Source organism: Anabrus simplex, chromosome 6, assembly GCF_040414725.1.
Source record: "Anabrus simplex isolate iqAnaSimp1 chromosome 6, ASM4041472v1, whole genome shotgun sequence".
Taxonomy (NCBI): Eukaryota; Metazoa; Arthropoda; class Insecta; order Orthoptera; family Tettigoniidae; genus Anabrus; species Anabrus simplex.
The window spans coordinates 146995311-147020294 of NC_090270.1; the positions used below are offsets into that span (position 1 = coordinate 146995311).

At 40.7% G+C, this 24984-nt stretch overlaps 1 long non-coding RNA gene across 2 annotated transcripts in view; it reads left to right on the forward strand.

Annotated features, from left to right (window-relative positions):
- The first annotated feature begins 18525 nt into the window (after window positions 1-18525).
- The window catches only part of LOC136875586 (uncharacterized), a 56517-nt gene continuing 50058 nt past the window's right edge, over window positions 18526-24984 (forward strand). Inside the window, exon 1 of one of the 2 annotated variants that reach the window (XR_010860480.2) lies at window positions 18526-18606. This is a non-coding gene — a long non-coding RNA (uncharacterized lncRNA). Of the gene's footprint in view, window positions 18607-18636; window positions 18811-24984 lie in introns of those variants that run through there. The other variant, XR_010860481.2, reaches the window with a different exon arrangement.

The window sequence follows — 24984 nt, forward strand, 5'->3', positions numbered from 1 at the left end:
TGTTGTTCTTCTATGTACTGAATCTTTTTCCTCTTCAGGAGCTCTTTGTACTGAGCTCTCTGTTGCCGGTACTCTTCCAGGTTTTCCATGTTCCTTCTTTCTCTTGCTCTGTTCAATTTTTCTAAGGCTCTTCTCCTTGCCTCATAACATTGTTTGTCGAACCAAGGTTTTGACTTTCTTGTCCCCAGGCTTAGAGGAGCCTCTTCTTCATAGCAACTTGCTATCCACCATGCTGCAGAATCTATTTCACCTTCATCTATCATTTTCTTCACTTGGTCAATCTAGCTTGTCTTTGCTTTCACTTTGTTTATGTCTATATTCTTTCTGATTTTGACTCCTTTTCTTGGGTCAGCCGCCTCTTCTTTCTTCGTGATGATGTCTATGCTCACTGGTAAGTGCTTTCTTACAATGGAGCCTCCTTTGAGGACCAGCTTTGTTGTTCCCGATGTTATGAGACCCCTTGAAAGCATTAAATTTATTGTGCTGCCACCATTTGTTGCTACATATGTCCATTCCTGTTTCTTGTTTAACAGCACGAATCCACTGTGTCTCAGGTAGTCCATAACTTGTTCAGTTTTCCAGCTGTGTTTATGTACTGGACAGTTCAAGTCACCGGCAATTCACACCTTTTCTTCATCATTTATCATATTCAATGCATTTCCAAGCATATCAACTATGTCTGCTGCAGTGCATTCAGGGCTGAAGTATACTGCCATGATCACTAAAATTTTCATTCGTAAAATCAATATGTTTTCATCTCTCAACAGTTGTTTACATGGGGTTAGATGAGGTTTAACGAGTACTGATCCCCCTCCTGATGGCCATCCCCTTTCCTTGAGTTGTTTGGTGTACACATGATAGTTGTAGAAACCTGGTACATTTGTTACTTATGTTAGTACACATATGTCAAATTCCTCTAGTATGTTACTTTGCACCTCTCAGTCCTTCTACATTCCAAGTCATGGCTCTAACCCTGTCATTGCTATGTACTACAAAATTTACAAGGTTTCCGAAAATGCCGGCATACTACACGGGCGGGCCAGAATGAACTATCATGCACTCGTTCTAGGTCTTTGTACGGAATTCCAATTTTAAATGCTGTGCTGGTTGGCCTCTCACTAACTGTATCACAGGACACCTTGCCATCTATACCGTTTTCCTTGAGATATTCGCATATGTCTTCCGTGGTTGTATTTGGTTCCAGTCTTCCTACATATAACCATGCGTTTGACTCTGCTGCCCTTATCTTGGTATCGCCTTCTCTCGCTCCTGTTATTGGTCTGCTTCATTGGGTGGTTGCATCATGAATATTTTCAAGATCGCTCCCAGTTTTCCTCTCTCCTCTTTTATCTCTCCTTTTCCTCTTGTATATATTCCAGTTACTCTCATTTTCTATTCGGTAGTCTCCGGATTCTTGTTCCCTTCCTTCTTTGTTCATGATAAAATATCTTGATTCTTTAACCGCTAATTTCTGGTTGTCATTTGGAAATTCTTCTTTGCCATGCATCGCCTCCTTCAATGGTGTAAGCTCATTGGTTATCATTGTGGGACGTTCCTGGTTGTGTGTTATTCCTCTTCCTTGCTCTGAGGCGGGGGGGCTGAGGAGCTTTCTGTTTGATTGTCATTTGTCTAGATGATGTCCTTTTATTTTCCATATGCCTTTTTATCTCCGTTGGTATCATGGTTTTAATTTCCTCCAATTTATTTTCCATGGTTTTTTCCATGTTATGTAGCATGTCCTGCAACCTTGCAGTTCTCTTTTCTAGTTTGTCTTTGTTGCGTGTTTTTCTCAAGACAGCTGGCTTGCATTCTGTGCACAACCATATTAGTTTGCAGTGTCTTCGTTTGATAATATCCCATTCACCTTTAGATATGCCGCAGCAATCCACGTGTTGCCATTTGTCACAAGTTTCGCATTGCACTGTGTTCTCAATACCTCCAACTTCCTTGCTACAGATGTTGCACTGATAGTGGTCATCATGCTCTCTGTTTCCAGTCATTTTATAGATGCCTAGATGAGTAACTGATGTTTACCCGATATTATTGTAAACTTTCCTATTCACTTACTCTTTACTTTCAGTTACAGCACTATAAATCTGTCTGACAATAGTATCTTAATAGTTACAGATGATACAAACCCAGACCGACTACAATATCTCAGACCTTAATCGGTAAATTGAAATAAGACTACGGGCACTTAGGGCTAGATTGTAAACAAATAAATCAAGTACCTTTCTTTTTAGTATTATCTATGGACAATTATAGTCAAAACAAGATGGTTCCCACTTAGGGCACAAAATTTATAACAAAATATGATCCCAATATTGATTAAGGATCCATAGATTCACCAGACAATACTAACATGCAATTATAATCCAAAACAATGTCAGAATCACTTCCCTGAAAGAATAAATGAAGCATAATTATTCCAAAAAGATATATGTTTTGCGCGCCAAATCAACAGTTTACCAATACCAAGGAACTTAACTATTAGCCAGTAATTATACCAGTGAAATAAAATTAGTATTACCGTACTAGCCTATACCACAACTGACATGTTTGTTGGGTATTCAGCCCGAAGGATGGTTGGATCCTCATCAGGACCACCATTAGCTGTCATAGATGGCCTAGGTGTCACTGAAGAAGCATACTAGGGAAATGAGGAATGCATATCAGTCTGCCAAGCCCACTGAAATGCGTGCACCAACCGACCCTATGAGCGATATTTTCACACCATTCATAACAGGGACTGGCTGCATAAGCAATGGCATTACTAGCATCACTCACACCTCAGCCACTTTCATATTGTCAAAGCCAAGGATAAGACTGAGGCAGGTCAATGAAAGTAACAAATTTATTCTAGCCCATACCAGAAGACATAGTGCACTGTAAACACTACATCTTGCCAGCAAAGGCAAACAACTGACATAGTTGTAATTAATGAATTCATATTCTCTTACAGCCTTGTATTAACAATTCCTCTTTTTAGCTGGAAATAGCATTGTGGTTATATTTTGTCTAAATTTGATTATACAGGGAACCATACTGTACCGATCAGAACCAAATCAATTCTAGTCCTCCCTGCCAATATATACATAAAAACCTCTCATATAGGGAAAATATGTGGGTTTTTTTGGTCTGTATTCGATGTACTGTTGGACACTACTTGGATTCTAAAACTATTGACTCGGTAAAACTCTCGGAAGGTGGGTGCCAATTCAGAGTCGTGATGAATGCTGTCTTTAATACCGATCAAAACCATGACGGTTAATTTATGCGAAATGCTCAATTATTGTCTCCTTTTCAGTATATATTCTGAGTGAAGTGAAGCATAAGATGTTAGAGTACCTTTAGGTGTCTGTTTATAGCACCAGGGTAGACTTCAATCAGATGGTGAATAATTTTTCACCATTCCTTCGTCAAAAGAGGTTAGACATGCCGTTTGAGAGTTTTACTTTTGCCCAGCCATCAAAGCCCGTTAGACTACTATTAGATGTTATTTATTTTGTGTTGCCTCTTACTGGTCTTCAGCAGTTGTTATAGAAGTAGAATAACTAGTAACAAATACAGTAGAGACAATACACGACACTTACGGATTTCGCCGTGCTAAAATGGGAGACAATTCGACGGTGGCGCTCCTAGTGACTTGACCTGAACAAATCGCGCTAAATTCAAATATCAATGGAAATGTATATACGGAAATGGATAAATCAATTACGTCTAGAAAGAAAGTGGTATTGAGATATTAACTTCGAAGTTGCTAAAGCAATTCTGGATAAATGAATGAAGAATTATTTAAAAGGTTATTATTCAAAGACTGAAATTAGACATATAAACAAGGTGTGAAATGGACTGCTGTGAAATGGCTTGATCTTTCATTTATGCATTACTTTTTTAGCTTTAACATACCTGCCTGAAATCTTACGGTTGGATTTGTCTTTTATCCTCATTTAAAAATAATGTATCATCACATTAAGACATTTGTCAATAAAAATATCGGCACATTTCTTACACATATGATGCAATGAATTAACATTTAATAGCTGGACAATTTTCCTCTTAACATGAAGCCTACTAACAGAAAGAAAATCTATAAAATCCCGGCTTTAATCTGAGAAGAGGGATAAAAGAAAGAAAAGTTTGAAAATGTTGTCGATAGTGATGCTTTGAGGAATATTTACGTACAATTAGAGTAAAAATGTAACATACCCTTGGCTGTATAGTCGAGGATTTTTAAAGTCGCTGGCCTGGAAATGATCTGAACAGATCTTATAATTCTTATACAAGCGTAACGTCCCTTCTTTCTTGTACACTTTATCCAAATCGCTTCTGTGACATTTCAAAACCCACAGATCACACCTACAACAACACATCGGTATTGAAGGTTAACTGCTGCACTATACAATAGAATATGCGTATTATATTTTAAGCCCGTTAAAACATGGGTCGAGCAGGTCAGAAGATTATGAAGTAGGCCCTACTATAAAAATCTCTGTCACTGGAAGAATATATATGCAAACACAATATTACTTACGGTACATGTTCTTGTCACGAGGGAACCTGAAGAACGAGCGCGCATTTTTCTCTACTTCGTAATTACTGCAGCCAAACACAGCACATATCTTTCCCCTCATGTTGAGAGGAGATATCAAGGAATGACACACGCTACTATTTAATTATGTCAACTCACTGAAAACGCATAAATAACACCAAAAACTTCACACAAAAATACACGTGCTCTTATGACAGAATCAGTACCGTTCAGGTCTATCCGCTAGAGTGAGCTCCAATAGCTGTCCCTCGATATCTCGCTCAGTGTCGTGTATTGTCTCTACTGTATTTGCTAGTAATTATAATTCATGAATGTAGGTTTCTTGTGGCTCATTGTATCAAAATAAATAAAAATGCTAACTGGGTTAAAGCCACTTAAACAAAGCTGAGCTTTCCGCCAACTTACATTGGCCTTCATCGGAGCATGTGAAGGCCTGCCTCGGACAGTGAGCCAAGAAATTCTTCAAAGGAACATGGAGGTCACAACGATACTATCAAAGGTCCCCCCCACTAGCTGGACTCAGGGATCGTCGCACTGTGCTGTGGTGGTTGGGAGGGAAGTTACTGATTCACTACCCTCTGTCAACTGATGTAGAGATAGAGCTGCACCCAAATAACATCAACTGGGCAGACGGCTTCAAATTTTCAAATACATGGAGACCTGTACTCCAGAAATACATGCATAACACCACCATCGCCTGTTTTTAATAGTATTTTACAGAATCCTTTTTGCTGACCAGTCTGACTGGCAGGTTGTTGTAGTGTGGTACCTTTTTTGGCTAATCTGTCTGCCTCTTTATTACCTGTTATTCCAACATGAGAAGAAATCCACTAAAATGAGATCTGTTTGTGGAGTCTTTGGAGGGTTTTTATCATACATAGAATTTCTTTCAGTTCTTTATTTTGAGACTTATTATTTGATGAGACTGCTTGGATGGCTGCTTTTGAATCTGTAAGGATAACAAATTTTTGGTAAAAAATTTCTGCCTAATAACTGTTGTAGTGCATGGGAAATTACGTTTATCTCGACATCAAAATTTGTTTTATTTGGAGTGAGAAGAGAGATGAAGGTACTCCTGCCCCAGTTCTGTTTTCCTTGTCCTGTGAGCCATATGTATATATTTTTAGCCATTGATTAGACAGATATCTTTCTTCTATTGTACAGAGGGCCAGTTGTTTTAGATCATATGGTGAACAGTCTTTCTTGCAGGCCTCTTCTAGCAAGGAAAGTCACTTGCATATATTCAATGGGGTTGACTGGCATACAGAGTGGTTCAAGTTTTATTTGTAGATTGCTCTTATTAATATATTCTTTGGCAAGACTCAAAGGATCTTTTTGGGGTTTTAAGATTGGGGCTACTAACTGGTTTTTTGGCCCAGGTCATTCGGGGTAGTCTTTGTAAGCTGCGATGTGTGTCGGCTGTTTCTTGTTTCATCTCTTCTTCTGTTGGTAAGTTGTGGATATACAACTATAAGGCGGTTACAGGCGTGGTTTTTATTGCACCTGTTATGATTCATAGGGCATGATTCTGACACCTCTCAAGGCGATCAATGTTTGATTGGGGTGCTGTAGTAAGTACTTCACTGCCATATTTTATAATAGGTTTGATGTAAGTGTTCTAAGTTCTGATGAGTGTTTCTTGAGTGCTCCCCCATGTAGCTCCTGTTAGTCTCTTCAGCAATTTCATCCATTTGTTTACTTTCTCCTCCATATGTTGTATGTGTTTGGTCCAGTTCAGCTTCTTGTCCATGATGATACGTAAGTACTTGGTGTTTTCACTTTTTTAGGTAGTACTTGATCACTGAATTTTAGACTGAAAGTGGGATTATGATTGTCTCAGGGAGAAAAACTGATATACCGTTTTAGTAGTATTGATTTCTATATTGTTATTTTCAGTCTACTGTAGTTTTTAAGTTATATAAGTGCCTGGTTCATGCTGTGTTCAAGAAGCATTTACTGATTTGGGCCGTTACGAGTTGTTGTCCAAATGATAACATCATCTGCAAACATGCTGATATTCAATGTAATTTGGCTTGGCTTTGTTAAATATATATAAGTGGCTTTAATCCAGTTCACATATTTATTTATTTTTATAATTATAATTCTCTACTGTTGCACCATTATTTACCCTTCCTCAATATTTTTCATTTGAAGGGGATGGCAATTCCTTCCACTGCTGGTAGTGATTTAACGTAGTACTAACACATAGCCTATATATTTTTGGTGACATTGAGATGGGGAAATGTTAGGACTTACACAGCTGTAGCCCAGGCATAGAAGGGAAACCATCTGCCAATGGTGTGGTCAAACAATTGAACTAGAGGTTTAATACCAGAATGTAAGTGCGACTAACTGTACAGCATAGAGGCATGACTGACGTACAGTACATGTTCATACGACAAGATACAAGTAATTTAGCTAATTTTAAACAGTTGAGCAAAAGATCTCTTGCAAACTTCACGTGATTTGTGGTGAAATATACATTTCAGAAATTTAATACCAATTTGAAACTGAAAATTGCATAGGGATATTGGACAAAATTAAAATGCAATATTTTTAGGCCTGATTCTTCTTCAACATTTTTTCTTTAGGAGATCAGAGAGTAAATGGGTATACCATCCTAGATAAGCAATAAAATACACGCCATACAAACAACAAGTGTACATGCTTCGAGAAAAACACATATTATGCATAAAAAGTAATAAGTAGGTTAGTGATCTTAGACGGGAAATATCTGGGTATGATGGTCAATTGAAAATACATTGTAATCAGTCTTTGAACTATATTTATTATCAGGTCAAGGGCAGTGTATATATACAATATGTATCAATACACACACAGTACACAACTTCACAATCAAATATACATTTTACAACATTCAACATTCTTCGACTCATAATGGGGTGGGGGTGGTGGGGGAGGGAGGAGGAGAATGGTTCGTAATGTGTAGCACAGCGCAGGAATTTCAGGGTAAAGTTAGGCCCTGCTGATTGACGCAAACAATTCATACTACTGCATTAAATAAGGATACTGGCACCGAGTTACTCATTGAGTTTTAGAACCTCTGGGATACTCTATACATCATGCATGCTGTACAGGTGGTGAACAAAAAAGTGATGCCATTCAGCCCATATTTACACATGGCTAAAACTGATGTGTTTGTTCAGTTTTTCTCGTAACACTAGAAGAGTTTCCATGCGCTATACAAGGATTGCTTTTTGTCATAACTCACTAGCCTAAATGCCATTGGGTGTGAGACATCTAAAGGCAAGTTACCTCCAGTACTGAACATCATTACCACTGACTGGACAATAATTTTGTCCAGATTGCAGGTATTTATCTGCTCACCTAACACAACTCGCCGACGATTCAAAGCGTAACGGATAACGCGTTACATGTACCAGAGCAACTCAGACGGAAAATGAAAGCAACAAAGCGATGGTTGTTGCCGCCATTGTCTTCCTCCCTGCGAATGTAAGTTATTTATTACAACGGAGGATGTTAAGTAGTCATTTTAATAACTCACGTTCACAAAAATGCCTCCTCCTCTTTCTTTCTTTCATATACAAAATAAATTACATTATAATAGTCCTTAATCGCAAGGAATTATGAGTATCTAAGGAAGGGGGCGTATGTTCGACTTATTGTAGGTCCATAAGAATATTACTGTTTTCTTAACATGGAATGATCTATATATAGGTCATTTATGATAGCTATTATGCTATTTAGATGTTTCCCAAGGAATAACTTTCCCCTGTGGTTGGGGCTGGTGGAAAAAAATCCACCGTATCTCCTTTTAGAATAGATGAACAAAAAGGATAACCCCTCAGGGTATTTCTACTTTAAGGCGAGAGTTGGTGACCTCAGGACCCATTGTTTCCATTTATTTGTGATAGCTCCACCCATTTAATTTTTCCTATCCGATCTCTCTTGGCCAACTGTTGCTTTCTTACGACCTAGACGGTGTTAGGCTTGTGGGACTTGCGGAGTGTTTTTATTTCATAACCTTTACTAGTACCTTCATTGGTAGAAGTATAGGACATCTATTTTTTATTAATAAAAATAATAATAATTTTCTTTGTTGTACATCCCACTGAATATTTTTACTGTTTTTGGAGACACTGAGGTACTGTGGTTTTGTCCTACAAGAGTTAGTTTATGTATCAGTAAATCTACGGACACGAGGCTGATGTACGAGGGCTGTATATAAAGTAGTGGCAACGTAGTCGAGACACGTGCAGGAGATTGGACATGCACAAATAGGATATGGGAGCGGTCAGGTGACACTCTTGTCGATGTGTAGTGTGGATTTAAAGAGTAACCAGTTGGCAGTGTCGTTGCTGTGTGGCGTTGAAGTGAAGAGTGTCGATTACACCGCTCTAAAGCGTGTTTTCAAAATGTGATCAGTGTTCGTAGATTAAAATCGAGGTTGTCCGTGGCAAAAATGCATCAGAATGTTATCAAGAATTACGTGAAGCTTGTGGCGAGAGTGCTTTACCGTATAGGATGGTTGCACAATGGGTCAAGAGGTTTCGTGTGGGTCATAATGGGTCTTGGAACACCCTCCGTACTCACCAGACATGAGTCCTTGTGACTTCGATCTGTTTCTGAAGTTGAAGGAACCCCTCCGAGGCCGCCAATTTCCTGACATGGCATCTGTATTGTTTGCAGTAGGGTGCTCCGTCACCGTCATCAACAGAGAACGCCTTGCCAACGGTCCCCAACAACTTCCCGATATTTGGCAACACAGTTGTGCGCATTCGGGCACACACTCATTGCTCATCACTCTTTCTGCAAACACTTCCGAGATTGTAAGAAAGGAATCTTCTGCTGTATGAGCAGGGGCTGAATCTTGTTGAAACCACCCACGTGCTTCTTCCGTTAACTGATAAAAGAACGGCGTAAAAATACCATCTTGGTAACTCTCTGCATTTTCTGTCATCTCGAAAAAGTAGCCCCAATTATTCGCCTTGCACTAACAGCACACCAAATCAGTAGCGCAGGCAGGATTTCAGTTTGGAGTGGGTGTAAGGGGGGGGATGGGGGATCATTAAGATAGTTCTTCATCCAGAATTTTATTTTGATAGGTTTTTCAGACTTCCAAAGTTTAGGTGGTATAGAATACCTAAAAAGGAAATGAGTGTCCTTGGATCCAAGTAAGAGCGGTGGATTCGTGTGGATTCCAGAAGCTAATAATAATATACATTATATATAAATGGCTTAATAAAAGTACGTTAGTTAAAACTCCTGGGATGTCTTGATTCCTTGGACAACAGCCATCCACCCCCCCCACCCCTCTTCCGCCAGCCTCTGTTATTCCAATCCCAACATAACGCAGAATTTTTATTCCGAGTATAGGTGGAATGAATGCAAGAATAAGTAGTTTGAGTAAAGATGCAATATTATGGTTGAGAATAAATATGGTAATAATCATTTCGTGTGGCTGTTTATAGCCGAGTACAACCCTTGTAAGGCATACCCTTCGATGAGGGTGGGCGGCATCGGCCATGTGTAGGTAACTGCGTGTTATTGTGGTGGAGGATAGTGTTATGTGTGGTGTGTGAGTTGTAGGAATATTGGGGACAGCACAAACACCCAGCCCCCGGGCTATTGGTATTAACCAATGAAGGTTAAAATTTCCGACCCGGTCGGGAATCGAACCCGGGACCCTCTGAACCGAAGGCCAGCACGCTGACCATTCAATAAATACGGTCATTTTATTACAATAATGGTCATGTGATAAGCTATAAAGAAGTGACTTTTTATACACTGACTGACAGAGCAAATGCAACACCAAGAAGGAGTGGTCAGAACTTTATGCCAATTGCAGGGTAGACTGACGTCACTGAGGTATGCTCATGATGTGAAATGCGCCGCTGTGCTGCGCACGTAGCGAACGATAAATGGGACACGGCGTTGGCGAATGCCCCACTTCGTACCGTGATTTCTCAGCCGACAGTCATTGTAGAACGTGTTGTCGTGTGCCACAGGACACGTGTATAGCTAAGAATGCCAGGCCGCCGTCAACGGAGGCATTTCCAGCAGACAGACGACTTTACGAGGGGTATGGTGATCGGGCTGAGAAGGGCAGGTTGGTCGCTTCGTCAAATCGCAGCCGATACCCATAGGGATGTGTCCACGGTGCAGCGCCTGTGGCGAAGATGGTTGGCGCAGGGACATGTGGCACGTGCGAGGGTTCCAGGCGCAGCCCGAGTGACGTCAGCACGCGAGGATCGGCGCATCCGCCGCCAAGCGGTGGCAGCCCCGCACGCCACGTCAACCGCCATTCTTCAGCATGTGCAAGACACCCTGGCTGTTCCAATATCGACCAGAACAATTTCCCGTCGATTGGTTGGAGGAGGCCTGCACTCCCGGCGTCCGCTCAGAAGACTACCATTGACTCCACAGCATAGACGTGCACGCCTGGCATGGTGCCGGGCTAGAGCGACTTGGATGAGGGAATGGCGGAACGTCGTGTTCTCCGATGAGTCACGCTTCTGTTCTGTCAGTGATAGTCACCGCAGACGAGTGTGGCGTCGGCGTGGAGAAAGGTCAAATCCGGCAGTAACTGTGGAGCGCCCTACCGCTAGACAACGCGGCATCATGGTTTGGGGCGCTATTGCATATGATTCCACGTCACCTCTAGTGCGTATTCAAGGCACGTTAAATGCCCACCGCTACGTGCAGCATGTGCTGTGGCCGGTGGCACTCCCGTACCTTCAGGGGCTGCCCAATGCTCTGTTTCAGCAGGATAATGCCCGCCCACACACTGCTTGCATCTCCCAACAGGCTCTACGAGGTGTACAGATGCTTCCGTGGCCAGCGTACTCTCCGGATCTCTCACCAATCGAACACGTGTGGGATCTCATTGGACGCCGTTCGCAAACTCTGCCCCAGCCTCGTACGGACGACCAACTGTGGCAAATGGTTGACAGAGAATGGAGAACCATCCCTCAGGACACCATCCGCACTCTTGTTGACTCTGTACCTCGACGTGTTTCTGCGAGCATCGCCGCTCGCGGTGGTCCTACATCCTACTGAGTCGATGCCGTGCGCATTGTGTAACCTGCATATCGGTTTGAAATAATTATCAATTATTCGTCCGTGCCGTCTCTGTTTTTTTCCCCAACTTTCATCTCTTTCGAACCACTCCTTCTTGGTGTTGCATTTGCTCTGTCAGTCAGTGTACAAATAAACACCGTTTTAAGGACCACCGACCCAAGCCTGGATTTGAACCTGAGAACTCGGACTCAGAAGGACAGCGACTCAACCAACTGAACCACATGAAAAGGAGGCGTTTGTGATTATCGTTATAAATAGATGCAGTTAGTATTTTTGCAAAGGTTTTATGAGGAGCATTTATTAAGACGTACGTTTTCCAACTGCCCTAAATGCACGAGACCGGACGGAAGAACTAGGGATGTCGCTTCCTTCTCTGTTTACTTTTATAACCAAACTCCATGTTGTAACAGCCCGAGGGCCTGCAGATTACGAGTTGTCGTGTGGTCAGCGCGACGAATCCTCTCCGCCGTTATTCTTGGCTTTCTAGACCGGGGCCGCCATCTCACCGTCAGATAGCTCCTCAGTTATAAGCACGTGGGCTGGGTGTACTTCGAACCAGCCCTCAGATCCAGGTAAAAATCCCTGACCTGGCCGGGGATCGAACCCGGGGCCTCCGTTAAGAGGCAGGCACGCTACCCCTTCACCGCGGGGCCGGCTGTTTATTTTTAGGTCTCCTTATTTTAGAATTGGACTGAAGGCATCCTGCATTCGATTCCCGACACTAACTTGTGTACGGAATTTTTTATTGCAGAATTTTTCAAGTAGTAGGGATTTTTAAGTCCAAAATTTTAGAACGTAAAAATTACACAATATTTAGTACGATATATCTTCTTATATAAATTATGTACAGAAAAATCGATATGTAGTGCTTTTAAAAGAAGTATTATCTAACTAATTACGAATTTACATTAACATTTTAATTAAATTTCATGAAGAAAATGGAATTAAATATTTCTAAAGAAAAAATATTTTGGAAAAAATTTAATTGTACATGAAAAAACGTTCGTGATAACACCAGTACACATTCAACCAGAATTGTATTTTCTCTTTACTTATGCTATTTTATGCTCAGTTTCTAATAAGATGGGGGTGTTATTGCGTTACTTATAGGTCTAGCTATTGCTATTCTTCTACTTTTATGTAGGTGACAATCCCACAAAGTTTCGTGAAAATCCATGCTTTAGGTAAAAATATATTTTTATCTCCGTAGTGTCGCCTTAAGACCACGACCGCTTCCTTCCTCCTCATAGTCCTTTCCTTTCCCATCGTCAAACCCCTTCCAAAGAAAAATTGTATTATTATTTTGTTGTAATGCCACTGCATCCACTCACCATTTAAGGTACAAGGTAAGCCCGAAGAATGGTCGGATACTCAAAATACATCACCATAAATGATGCGGTTATGGCTCAAAAGTACTAAAGAAAGGTAAGGCACGGGATCTAGTGTTTTAAGTAGAATCCGAATCAATAGAACGTGACTTTCCATTTTAAAAATGTTCCATGCATCGACTGCGATTCAAGCCTGAGCCGTCCTGATGAGAAGATAGTACCATTGGAACAGAGTTTTCACGCCTGCCAAATACAGAATAGTTACCCGCACTTTTGATGGTGTCATTTGAGGTTCCAATTAGTCCCCGGGCATTTGACAAAATATATAGGCCTAGCTATCGCACTTAGGCACGCATCCGCGATTGTCTTGCTACTGTGAGAATAAAAAAAACTTTTTCATAACTTACCGAGGATGTACATAGTTTTGGCTTCTCAGTGACAAAACGGTCCCTCTTCAAAAAAACTTACTTATATGGCACAAAATGAGGAACTAACTTGCAGCTCACAATCCTGTCACAGTCTTCCCAACGCTGCAACTTAAACACAGAACATCTTTTAACCACGGTACAACTCCAGGATTCCTAGGATATTGTTATTTCCTGGAACCTATGTGAAAAAGCTGATACGATGTAGTAAGCTTGCAACTGTTTATGGCCGTGGCCCCCGTTATCTCGGTGGTCACGTTCCGGCCCCCTATTGAGTAATCCCTTGCTAATTGCCCTTTTCCTCATCTCTTGACATTTGTCAACACACGGGTATATTCCCAATACTGAGGCCTCTACAGAGAAATATCTCCGCGCATCACATCCTAAGTGGTTTTCCTTTCATTCAAGCAGTACAAAAATTGAGTATTATGTATGGCCCTACTGAGCCTTGCTAGTAGATTCTTCGTCGCTACGTTAATTTAACATTTCGGCGTAAGTTTTTAAGTTGTTTCTATCGTACGTTAAACAACGGCTGATCCTCGCTCTAGTTTCTGGAAACATTTTGGGGTGGGCCGCCCCCCCTCCCCCAGGGTCTCCTCTTGGCTACGCCATTGCCCACCAGGGTTGGTTTTTCCCTCGGACTCAGCGAGGTATAGTTGGGGACAAATCATGACGACCTCGCCTCACACCACTACTTTCCAGCGGCAGCTCGGTGTCTATTAGCGACTTATAGGATTTACTACCTCTACTGCAGCCAGAGTTGCCAAATCGGCTACTGCACTCTACACGAAGAAAGGGTAAATACTACAGAGAGTGAGGAAGAAAGTGGTTTGACAGCCTCTCCAAAACAAACAAGGTCACTTAAAACTCGTTAACTCAGCAGGGTGCATGGTCTGATTGACTACTGGCTTCCAGCTGGCTTCTAGGAACGGAGGCCGTCATGTTTTGTCCCCAACTATATCCCACCTCTACCGCTTCAAGGGCAGTGTCCTGGAGCGTGAGACTTTGGGTCGGGGTATGAACTGGGGAGGAGGACCAGTACCTCGCTCAGGCGGTCTCACCTGCTATGCGATGGGGGATTGGAAGACTGGAAGAGATAGACAAGGAAGAGAGTGGTGGTGATGATTGTTTTAAGATGAAGTAAAACTAGGTAACCATCCTCTATAACAACAGAGAAGGAAGCGGCCGTGGCCTTAAGTAGGGTTAGAATTAGAAAACCACTGAAAACCACTTCGAGGATGGCTGAGGTGGGAATCGAATCCCCCTCTACTCAGTTGACCTCCCGAGACTGAATGGACCTCGTACTACTTGTCAAATTTCGTGGCAGAGCTGGGAATCGAATCCGGCCCTTCGGGGGTGGCAGCTAATCACAGTAACCCACAGAGGCGGAATAATTAATTTTTGACACATTCATAGTTTCCTATGCTACAAATGTCATTATCTTAGGGATACTTTGCACCATTTTTGGATGTTTTACGCATGTTAGTTCTAGTTAGGCACCACAATGTGGTGTAAACAGAGTATACAATCTGTTTCAGCTTTGTAGAAATGACCCAGAAATATAGTGGAATTGCAGGAAGTTTGGGATGCTGTGATTATAGCCTGGAGTCTTTGGCCTAGCAGCCATTAGGAACAAAGGGATGTCTTAGCGAAAAGCAACAGAAGAATTTAATATTCCTAGGAGGACATTAATTAATTAACAGAAGTCTATATTACCTAATGATATAATTAAAAAAAAAAAAACTATGATGTTACTTAAACCATGTTCCACGCTCCTTAAAAAAAGTATTTTTAAAAGGTACGATATTTTATATCTAAAAACAGAACACAAGCACTAAACATACGTAGCGTGACCGGTTGAAAGGGAAGTTTGTAGTCACCGAAGTTCACGTGTTTCAAGATAATTTTCAACTAGCGAGTGAGTGGCTGTAAGGTTTGGGTAACGTAGTTGTCGGCTTGCATTCGGGAGATGGTGGGTTCGAATCCTACTGTCAGCAGCCCTGAAGACGGCTTTCTGTGGTTTCCCATTTTCACACTAGTAAATGCTGGTGCTGTGCCTTAATTAAGGCCGCGGTCGCTTTCTTATTCCTCCTAGCCCTCTCCTAATACATCATCGCCATCGTTGATCGTTGAATTAAACGTGACCCTTCAGCCCCAGTTACACACATCACTCCATTTCGGACATGATGGTCGCGTAGACTCAAAGATTCTACAATAAGCGTACAGAAAGCACAGTACATGAGGTGGTTGTTCACGAAATCCCAACATACATTCTACCATGCATTAGCACGTTGGAATTGTTGTTGAAATTTCAAATGACGGGTACCGTACCTACCCTGAACTTTATTAATCATAATTGGCCTGTATCCAATACGTTTCTCCCTACGAAGCAATTATGTTCATTCACGCCCGTTTTGTATAAGTCCCTCTGTCTGGATGTAAGAAATTCCTCGAAAATATTTTTGACAGCTGCGTTGTTGTTGTTGTTGTTGAACTGTTACTCCGTCAGCGAAGATCTAAATGTTTTAGAAAGTGGTAGTTTGTTAGACAAGAGGTCTAGTTGGTATGATGGATAAGGAAGAGTCTCATAATGTAAGATTGATGGACATGGTGAATTGGTGATGGTGATTACTGTTTTAAGAGGTCGTAGTGTAAGAAGCTTATTTGCATGGATTCTTGTGACACATGACTTCACGCTTTGTCATGTTTGAAGGACGATTCTACACCGCTTAACTTATATTTTCAACTGCATTTCATGTAAATGGATGGAGTACTTATCATCTTTGATGACTTTACCACATTTCTAGAAGAAATAGAGAATAATACATACTCCACATCACCAGTCACCATCATTTTCCTTAGCTGACGATTCCTTTTCGAGATATATTTTAGAGCCTCAACAATATCTAGCTACTGTGCAGATTGACGACAATTATGAAAAAAATACCCCATTCTCATCACAAGCAACTTTTCTGTTCAGAGACAGTCATGGCAGAGAAGTACAAACTTCCAAACCACATTGCAAACTATAATTGAAGACTTGACACGAAAAAGGGTGCAAGTGCCAAAAATTAAATTTTCAGGAGAAAGGAAAAACGTAGTTGGGATCTCAAAAATGCTTTATTTGTGTATTTTGCATGCGCGAATCAGTGTTGTTTTGTGTTTAGAACTAGTAATAATAATAGTATCAATAATTTGTATTAAACGTAATAAGGATAATTATTATCCTCAACATTACAAAATTAGGAAGAATAGATTTCCTTGTAGAAGACATGATATTGTGCATCCGTGTAATCCGGCATCGCCAATAAGTCTTTTTTCTTGCAGTCGCTTATGAATATTATCTGTGTGTCGTTTCTGAAGGCCTCTATGCTCCTGAATTCTGCCATTTTCCCTTCTTGAAGGTAGCATGATCCTCTCATTCTTCCATTTCACTGAAGGATTTCTTCGTTTTAATTTTTGGTAAATCTCACTGTTGCTTTGATCCACGATTTGTTAGTGATCTGCAGTGTGTTTATAAATTCATCAGCTGCTACGAAGAATTCAGAATGTATTTTCCATTGTCGCCAGCCAAAATGGATGTTGAAGTCGTGTTGTTCTCACTACGTTCTGAATTTCTTCAGGTAATATGCCCTTGCAAACCCATCTTCGTTTCTCAGTAACGTCAAAGTCGCGATCAGAAGGTGTATATGAATGTCCGGAGACCAGAAATTTCAGTTCAATGGAATAGAAGTATCCTCTAACCACCAGATACATTTTTATCAGCAGTACCATTCCGTTATTATTTTATCCAATAAAGTTGTCACACCATATTTCCAGTTGGCGTTTAGGTGTTAATTGAGTGGACAAAACCTTTAACATAGGCCTACATGGCATTTGCATCCTTCTCCATGTCAATGACCGTGGAGTTCCATCCGATGTCCCACCGGCTCCTTCTTATATTGGGTATGATGCGCAAAGGTATCACCGAGATATCACTATAAAATTTGTCACAAATGGAACATAACAATTGCTTTTACACATATCAAGTGAAAAATTCCTGGCACATTAAGAAATACCGTCGTTATTTGAGAAATATGAAAACATACTTAAGGCTTGTAGACAGGACTGGTTTATGTCGTATTCCGCTGCTGATGCCGTCTTTTGTTCTTTTCTTGAGGTCCAGGGCTAGCACCGAGGAATGCGAGTGCTATGTCTGTGGATTCTCATTATCTTTGTCCATTATGAGTAGAGCGGCTAGTTCAAAAAGCAAAATGGAGGTGAACAGTATTCATTTTTCGATGAGGCAAATGAACAGGTTATTGTCAAATTACAAGACCTTAAGCTATTGCCGAAGTAGCATGATCCCTGGACCAATAAATAACTTAATGAATCAGTTAGGGCACAAGTCCACAACTCGTCGTGATCAAAGAACTTCAGCGAACAAAGACATTACACACGAAAATGTTCAACGTGTGAGACAAAAGACATACGTGTGTCACTGTGAGCGTAACACCAAATGTACTTGTAAAGTGGTAAAGTACGCATACATAATATACTCCAAAAATGAAATATTTCCTAATGTGCCAGGAATTTTTCACTTGATATGTGTAAAAGCAATTGCTAGGTTCCATTTGTGACAAATTTTATAGTGATATCTCGGTGATACCTTTGCGCATCGTACCCCTTATATTTATTAAGTGCGCAAACATTTTGCATTACAAACTCGAATTTTCACAGATACTTTTTGATCGTAATTTACAACTTAGAATATGGTAGCGTTCACAGCGTTCATTACAATGTTCACACACACAATCACTGCTAGGGATGTTATACTTTTTATTTATGCACAATTTGGTATGAAACCCGTGCAGCACCGTCCTGGTCACCACACGTCGTAATTTCTGGTTTGCATGTCTCCCCGGCACCTTTTTGCGGTATTGTTTTAGTACGGTACGTACCGGTATATGAGAATAACTGTATCTCGAAATCTGGACTAATCTCACTACTTTAAGTCCTTGAAAAGAATAGTTTCCAATAAACTGGGAAACGGTAAGAAGCCTGTATTTTCACGTTCTACCTAGGGAATTTCGGTCATTTCGGTAGGGATTTAACTTCGAATGTTGGCTTACTGTTGGCTGTACTGAACATTCCTGATGCCGTTATGTTTTCTGTTCCAGTGTAAACAGTGGAGTGTGTCAATGTTTATGTTTATATTATGGGGATGAGATAAATAGTGGAACATACCAAAATATTTCGAGTTAGTAGTTTCTGTCTTTAATTGTTAATGGCTGTGTATAATATAGATATTGTATCTCATTTACAGAAACAAAGCAGAGTTTGTTTATTCAGTTTTCTAATGTTTGCCTGTTTTGGTTAATTTATCTACGAACATTTTAGCAGCTTTGCAAGAGAATGAAGCTTCATAAATTCGGAAATATGATGAGAATCGTAATTCTTTTCTGTGAGTGTTGAAAATAATAAGTTATAAAAACTCTAATTTCATATAGACCTAACTAAAAATGTAATAAGGTTATGTTTAATTAGGGAAATATTTTATTTAGGCCCCTACCATTGAATCATTATGTGTAGTTAGGATGAAACTTGACAGTATTTTCCTTTTAAGCCTTTATCAGAGCGTTCCACTTCTTGATTATTGTTTTTCATGAATTCTATATTTTCATATTTTTCATTTCATAAATAATAACGTTATTGGCTTTATGTCCCACTAACTACTTTTTTATGGTTTTCGGAGACACCGAGGCGCAGGAATTTAGTCCCGCAGGAGTTCTTTTACGTGCCTGTAAATCTACCAACATGAGGCTGACGTATTTGAGCACCTTCAAATACCACCGAACTAAGCCAGGATCGAACTTGCCAAGTTGGGGCCAGAAAGTTAGTGTCTCAACTGTCCAAGCCACTCAGCTTGGCTTTTTTGTTTCATATTAGGCTATAGGTTTAATGGTTCACTTGTCAGAGGAAAATGTTTATGTTATCTAACTTATAAGCTTATAATTCATAATGTAAGCCTAAGTTTAGTGGCTTGAAAATACTATTATAGGATGTCAGAATCCAAGAAGACTATCTTGCAGGAGTACTTGTACATCACATAAATACAGTAGGCAAATTTTAAATTTGAAAATAATTTATGAATCTGTTCTCCCAGTCCATTTTCTGTATTTTTAGGTGCTCTATTTTAATGGTTTGTTAGTTCCCTACTATAACATTATCATTTTTGTACACGTTGACCTACAGTACATTGGATGAACAGTTCAAGAAATTGCCCGTATGTTTTGTTGTAGGTAAGTTTTACTGGTGCAGGATTTGGAACGGTAGAGGAGACTGTTGTACCATAGAACACTTTTATATTTTAAAATTTTATAAGATTGGGTTGTAATTTTTTAAATGAGACATAGGGACTCCATGTCTCATCACCCAATGAGCATTCACTGCAATCAGCCTCCCGCATATTGGCAGGTTAATCATAGATCTAACGGAGATGAGGAAATACTTGTCAGGTACTGACCATCTAGTGAAACACCAAACACTTATGCGATGACCCACGATAGACTGAGCATGCCAGTGGTTAGCATCTTGTATTGCTTTCAGATGCAAAATGAGCTTCTGATCTCAGTTATTACGTAATGTGACACAGCCTTTAAGCAGATCTATCAGGTATGATGGCCAACATGGTTCTGATGATAGATTTGCAAGAAGAGAAAACTACGAATTGGGACCATGAATATATTGTTATGAAAGAAACCCTGTCTGTTCTATTACTCTAATTTATTTCAGGATGACCTAATAAATGCACACACACATACACAGTAAATACACACACATGTCTATGCAGCTATGAATGCCCATGGTTACTAATTAATGTCTATTTACAAGTCTCTCTTCCTGATGGCACAGTAGGTGGTCCAGGTTGTTGCTATTTATGGGACGACTAATCCTTACTTTCACTTCCATGAGTCCAGTCACCTCAAAGAGCAGCTGTGTGTAAACCGCTGGATCTGAACACAGGGCTATGGGCCACTTATCACACAGTGACTGTCCATTGGTTCGACTCCAGAGACAGTCCAGTAATTCACACAGTCACATGCAGTGAACAACCAAACAGGAATAGCTCAACAGCAGGATGATCCTCACAACTGTGAATATTAACACAGGTCCATTTACCCTCACACACACGATAGTGGCATCTCTCGCTGACTCACGGTGATTCTCAGTTCACAGAAATACACAAACACACAGCACTCTCAGGTAGTACACAGTCTTTTGTTCTGCACGTCGTCCTCAGTCCAGCTACTCACTGCACCACTACAACACCCTCCTTGTTCAGACCTTAGTTGGACACTAGCGACAGCCAACACCTCTATCGCCCTCAGCCCAGCCACTGAACCCCAACACACTGAATCTCATACTGACTCCACCACAAAGTCCAACATTCAGTCTGAGTCCGGCACTAACGCTGGCCCCACCACGGAGGCCAACACTGACTGTCCGCGGCTAGCTTCCCTTTTTATAGTTTGGGTGATGCGAACCAGAAAATCCATGAGGTGGCTAGAGGTGGAACATTCCCGTTGAATCTCCAAGAAACTCCCAGGTAAGCCAACCGATGAGAACAATACACGGAAATACCAGCCATGCTCTCCAGGCCGACTGGGAGCTCCCCGGTTGGCTGATTCACTATGTACTGTAGACCCTTCCAGGAAGCCTGACACATAACAATATTGACCCTGTCTGGTAAGACAGAACTCATAGATATGATGAAAAGAAGAAACGGAAGTTATTTATATTGGGTCTGAGCAAAATGGAAATGGAGAAAGACAGGTAGCAAGTTTCTCAGAGGTGGCTACAAATTATATTGGTGTGGACTAGAAAAGAAGCCAGAAATGGTGTAGAAATTTTACTGATAAAAGATATGGATGCTATGTCAGATGTTTCCTACAAGAATGACAGGATCATAAAATTATCTATACCCTACCTACATTTAGAGTCAACAGATTACACGATTGTATTCCCCGCAGACTGGATGAAGTGCTGACAAAAGAACAATTTCTTGAAGGCTTAAATAATGTAATCGATGAAGAAAGTGTTATCATTATTGGAGACCTAAATGCACAAGGTGGAGTAGACAGGCAAGGCTGTGAGGATATTGTTGGGCCATGTGGGTTTGGAAACAGGAATACAGAAGGTGAACAACTGATTCATCTATGCAGAACAAATGGCATGATCATCAAGAACACCTTCTTCAAAAAAGAGGGAGGGAACCATGAAATAACAAGCTATAGCTGGGATTGCAAACATAAAACTTTGATTGATTACGGTATGTTATCACAAACAAAGGTGGTGGGAAATGGTTGACTGATGTCAAGTTCATTTAACAAAAGTATGGACAGTGACCATAGATTGCTGATCATGGATTTGAACCATATGAGAAATGTAAGACAGGAGAAAAGAAGGAAGAAATGAAAAGTAAAGATATGGAAATGAGAAAACACACAGTTTCAGGAAGAATATTGGAGTAGAATACAACAAAACCTACTAATGGGAGAAACAACAACTGTAGAGGAAGAGTGGAAACATTTTAAGGATAGATTTATGGGAGAAGCTAAAAAACTGGGTGAAAGTGGTGGTGATTATTGTTTAAAGAGGAAGTACTATTAGGCAACCATCTATATAACACTAATCAGAGAGAAAAAATTGAAGGGATTCGATACTTCAAAAAAACGAAGGTATCGGTCAGAAAAAGACAAGCTCCATGAAGGGTATGAAAATTAAAGACTCCCTAGGCCTTGAGTGCTGTAATACCATCGGAGTTGGAAAAGAACAAGCGTTGACCAGGGGAGGTTGTATAGGATAGATGAAAGCGGGGAGCCTGACCCAAGTAAGTGGAAACAATGCCAGGACTCAGCTGAGGGCCCTGTGGTCGCCAACCCACACTCCCAAGTTAAGAGCCCTTGGGGTCCCTTTTGGTCACTTCTTACAACAGGCAGGGGATACCATGGGTGTTATTCTACGGACCCCACCCATGGGAGAAACTGGGTGGGATTACAGGATCAACCGTCATCATCATCAGTTAACCGTCTCCAGTTTCCCAGGTGTGGTAAACAGTATCAACCAAAAAGAAAAAATGAAATGGCATATGTCTTTTAGTGTCGGGAGATCCCAGGAGGGGTTCGGCTTGCCAGGGCAGGTCTTTTGATTTGACACCCTTAGGCGACATGTGCATCATGATGAGGATGAAATGATGATGAAGACAACACATACACCCAGTCCCCATGCCAGAGATATTAACTAATGATAGTTAAAATTCCCAACCATGCCAGGAATCGAATCCAGGACCCCTGTGACCAAAGGCCAGCATGCTAACCATTTAGCCATGAAGCCAGACAGGAAAAAAAAAAACCTTATCCAAAACAAAGTAAGCCAAGAACAAACGGTGTGAGCAAGAGGATATATAAGGCAATAGAAAGGGACAATGAAACCTCCATAAAAAATAAAAAAAGTAAATCAGGAGTGAATTTAAGACCATTTTTGATAAGCACCTACATGGAGGAGCAAGCACCACATCAGACAGTGAGCAACCCTATATTTGCAACGAGGAAAGTAGAAGCATAGAACCACTAGTTACATGGCTGGAGATAAGTCTCTGAAAAGAATGAGGAAAGGGAAAGCAGTTAGAGTGGTTGAGTTAAGTGTAGACATGTTGTGAGCAGCAGGAACTCCTGCAGTCCAGTGGTTATATAGACTCTGTAACACAGTATCTCAGGAAAACATTATCCCAGAATACTGGAAAAAGGGTATAATTTTACCTCTTTTCAAGAAGGGGAGTAGATTCAAATGCGTCATCTACCATGGAATTATGCTGCTGTCTCTGTCTAAAACTTGTGGAAAAAATCATGGAGAGTAAATTAAGAGAAACTGTAGAAATTTTTTCGGAAGAGGAACAATATGGTTCTAGGCCCAGAAGAACAACTGCAGACCTTATCTCTGCTGTCAGGATGTTAATGGAAAAGCACTGGGAAAAAGAGAAACCACTTTTTCTACTATTCCTGGACATCGAAAAGGCTTATGATCATAAGTTATGAATTTCCTTATGGTATAGCATACCAAGCGAGGATTTGTGGGAATGCCTAAAAGTGCTGGGGGTTCGTGACAGTCTAATTGCAGAAGTGAAGATGCTGTATGATAAAACGAGAAGTTGTGTGCAAGGGGGTTACAGGCTGTCCAAATGGTTTGAAACAAAGAGACAAATACAGTAAGGCAGTGCTTTGTCACCCTTCCTGTTCATCACCATCAAGGCTGCCATAATAAAGGCACTAAAAAGGAAGGACCAGACATTTAGTGATTTAGGGCAAACCCGAAAAGGATGTGGAGGAAAGGCTACAGAAATGGAGTCAAGAGTTTGAGACGTGATTTAAATATGAGCAAGGCTAAGACGGTGGTGAAAATACAGATTGGAGATGACGAACCACAAATCAGACTAAATGACACCAAACTGGACAGTGTCCCAAAGTTTAATTACTTGGGTAGAATAATATCAAAAGACAACCTTGCAGAATATGAGGTGGACAATCGAATTAGCTAGCCAACTCAATTTTACCTCCAAGTAAGACAACTGTTGTGGGATAAACAAGTACAATTGAAAGCTAAGGTGACATATAAATCCTATTATACACCTATCCTCATGTACAGTCTGGAGACTGGAAACGTTAACGAGACAAGTCAACTCCAAGCTACAGAAATGAAGTCTTATGCAGCATGATACAGATGATCAGGAACAAAAAATTGTCCGAGAGGTGGTGGGAATAGGGGACTCCCTACAACAAAGGATCCAGAAGGCAAGACTGAAGTGGTTTGGCCATATAAAAAAGGATGACTGCAAGTAGGGAATATGAAAGAGAAGTAAAAGGGAAAAGACTGGTGGGCAAACCCAGAAAAAAATGGCCGAATCTAGTAAAGAAAAATGTCAAGGAGAAAGGACAAAACTGGGAGAAGGTTATGAGAGAACAGTGCTTTATGGCTAGACAAAGATGGAGTGGGCTCGTACCTCACAATCTGGCAACTGGAGATGGTCGATGATGATGATGATGATGATGACCTTTCTAAATCCCATAAGTTCTGACAATAAGTCTTCCTCTATAGTTTCCTGATTATATTTTTCTATTTCACTGTTTTTGGGAGGGTTAAAAGAATTGTAGCAAGGTGTGATCATGTACCATGGAACGTACCCTCTTGTGTTTTGGAACACAGGAAATATAGATGGGAAGTAGATATAAATAAATATTTGAAATCAAGTTTATTTTCGGAAATCCTTTTTTTATTTTTATTCCCATAGCCAAAACTTCCCCCACTCTCCCACTCCTGAAATATGTCAGGTTCTTTGAGAATTCGCAAATCTTCTCATTGATGGTAGGAAGACTTCAGAGATGAATAAACAGTCAATTAAGAGGCTGTAGTTTATGAGAGATGGTGGGGGAAATCGACTATTATGATTCCTGAATCAAATGCTATAGCAAGAGCTTGCATACTCAGGTGATTTGTTAAGAAGGAGTTCTAAAGGTTATGTTATACTGAGATGAGTCTCGTAGTCCACCAATAACAGAATAGGTTCTCTTTACAAATTAAT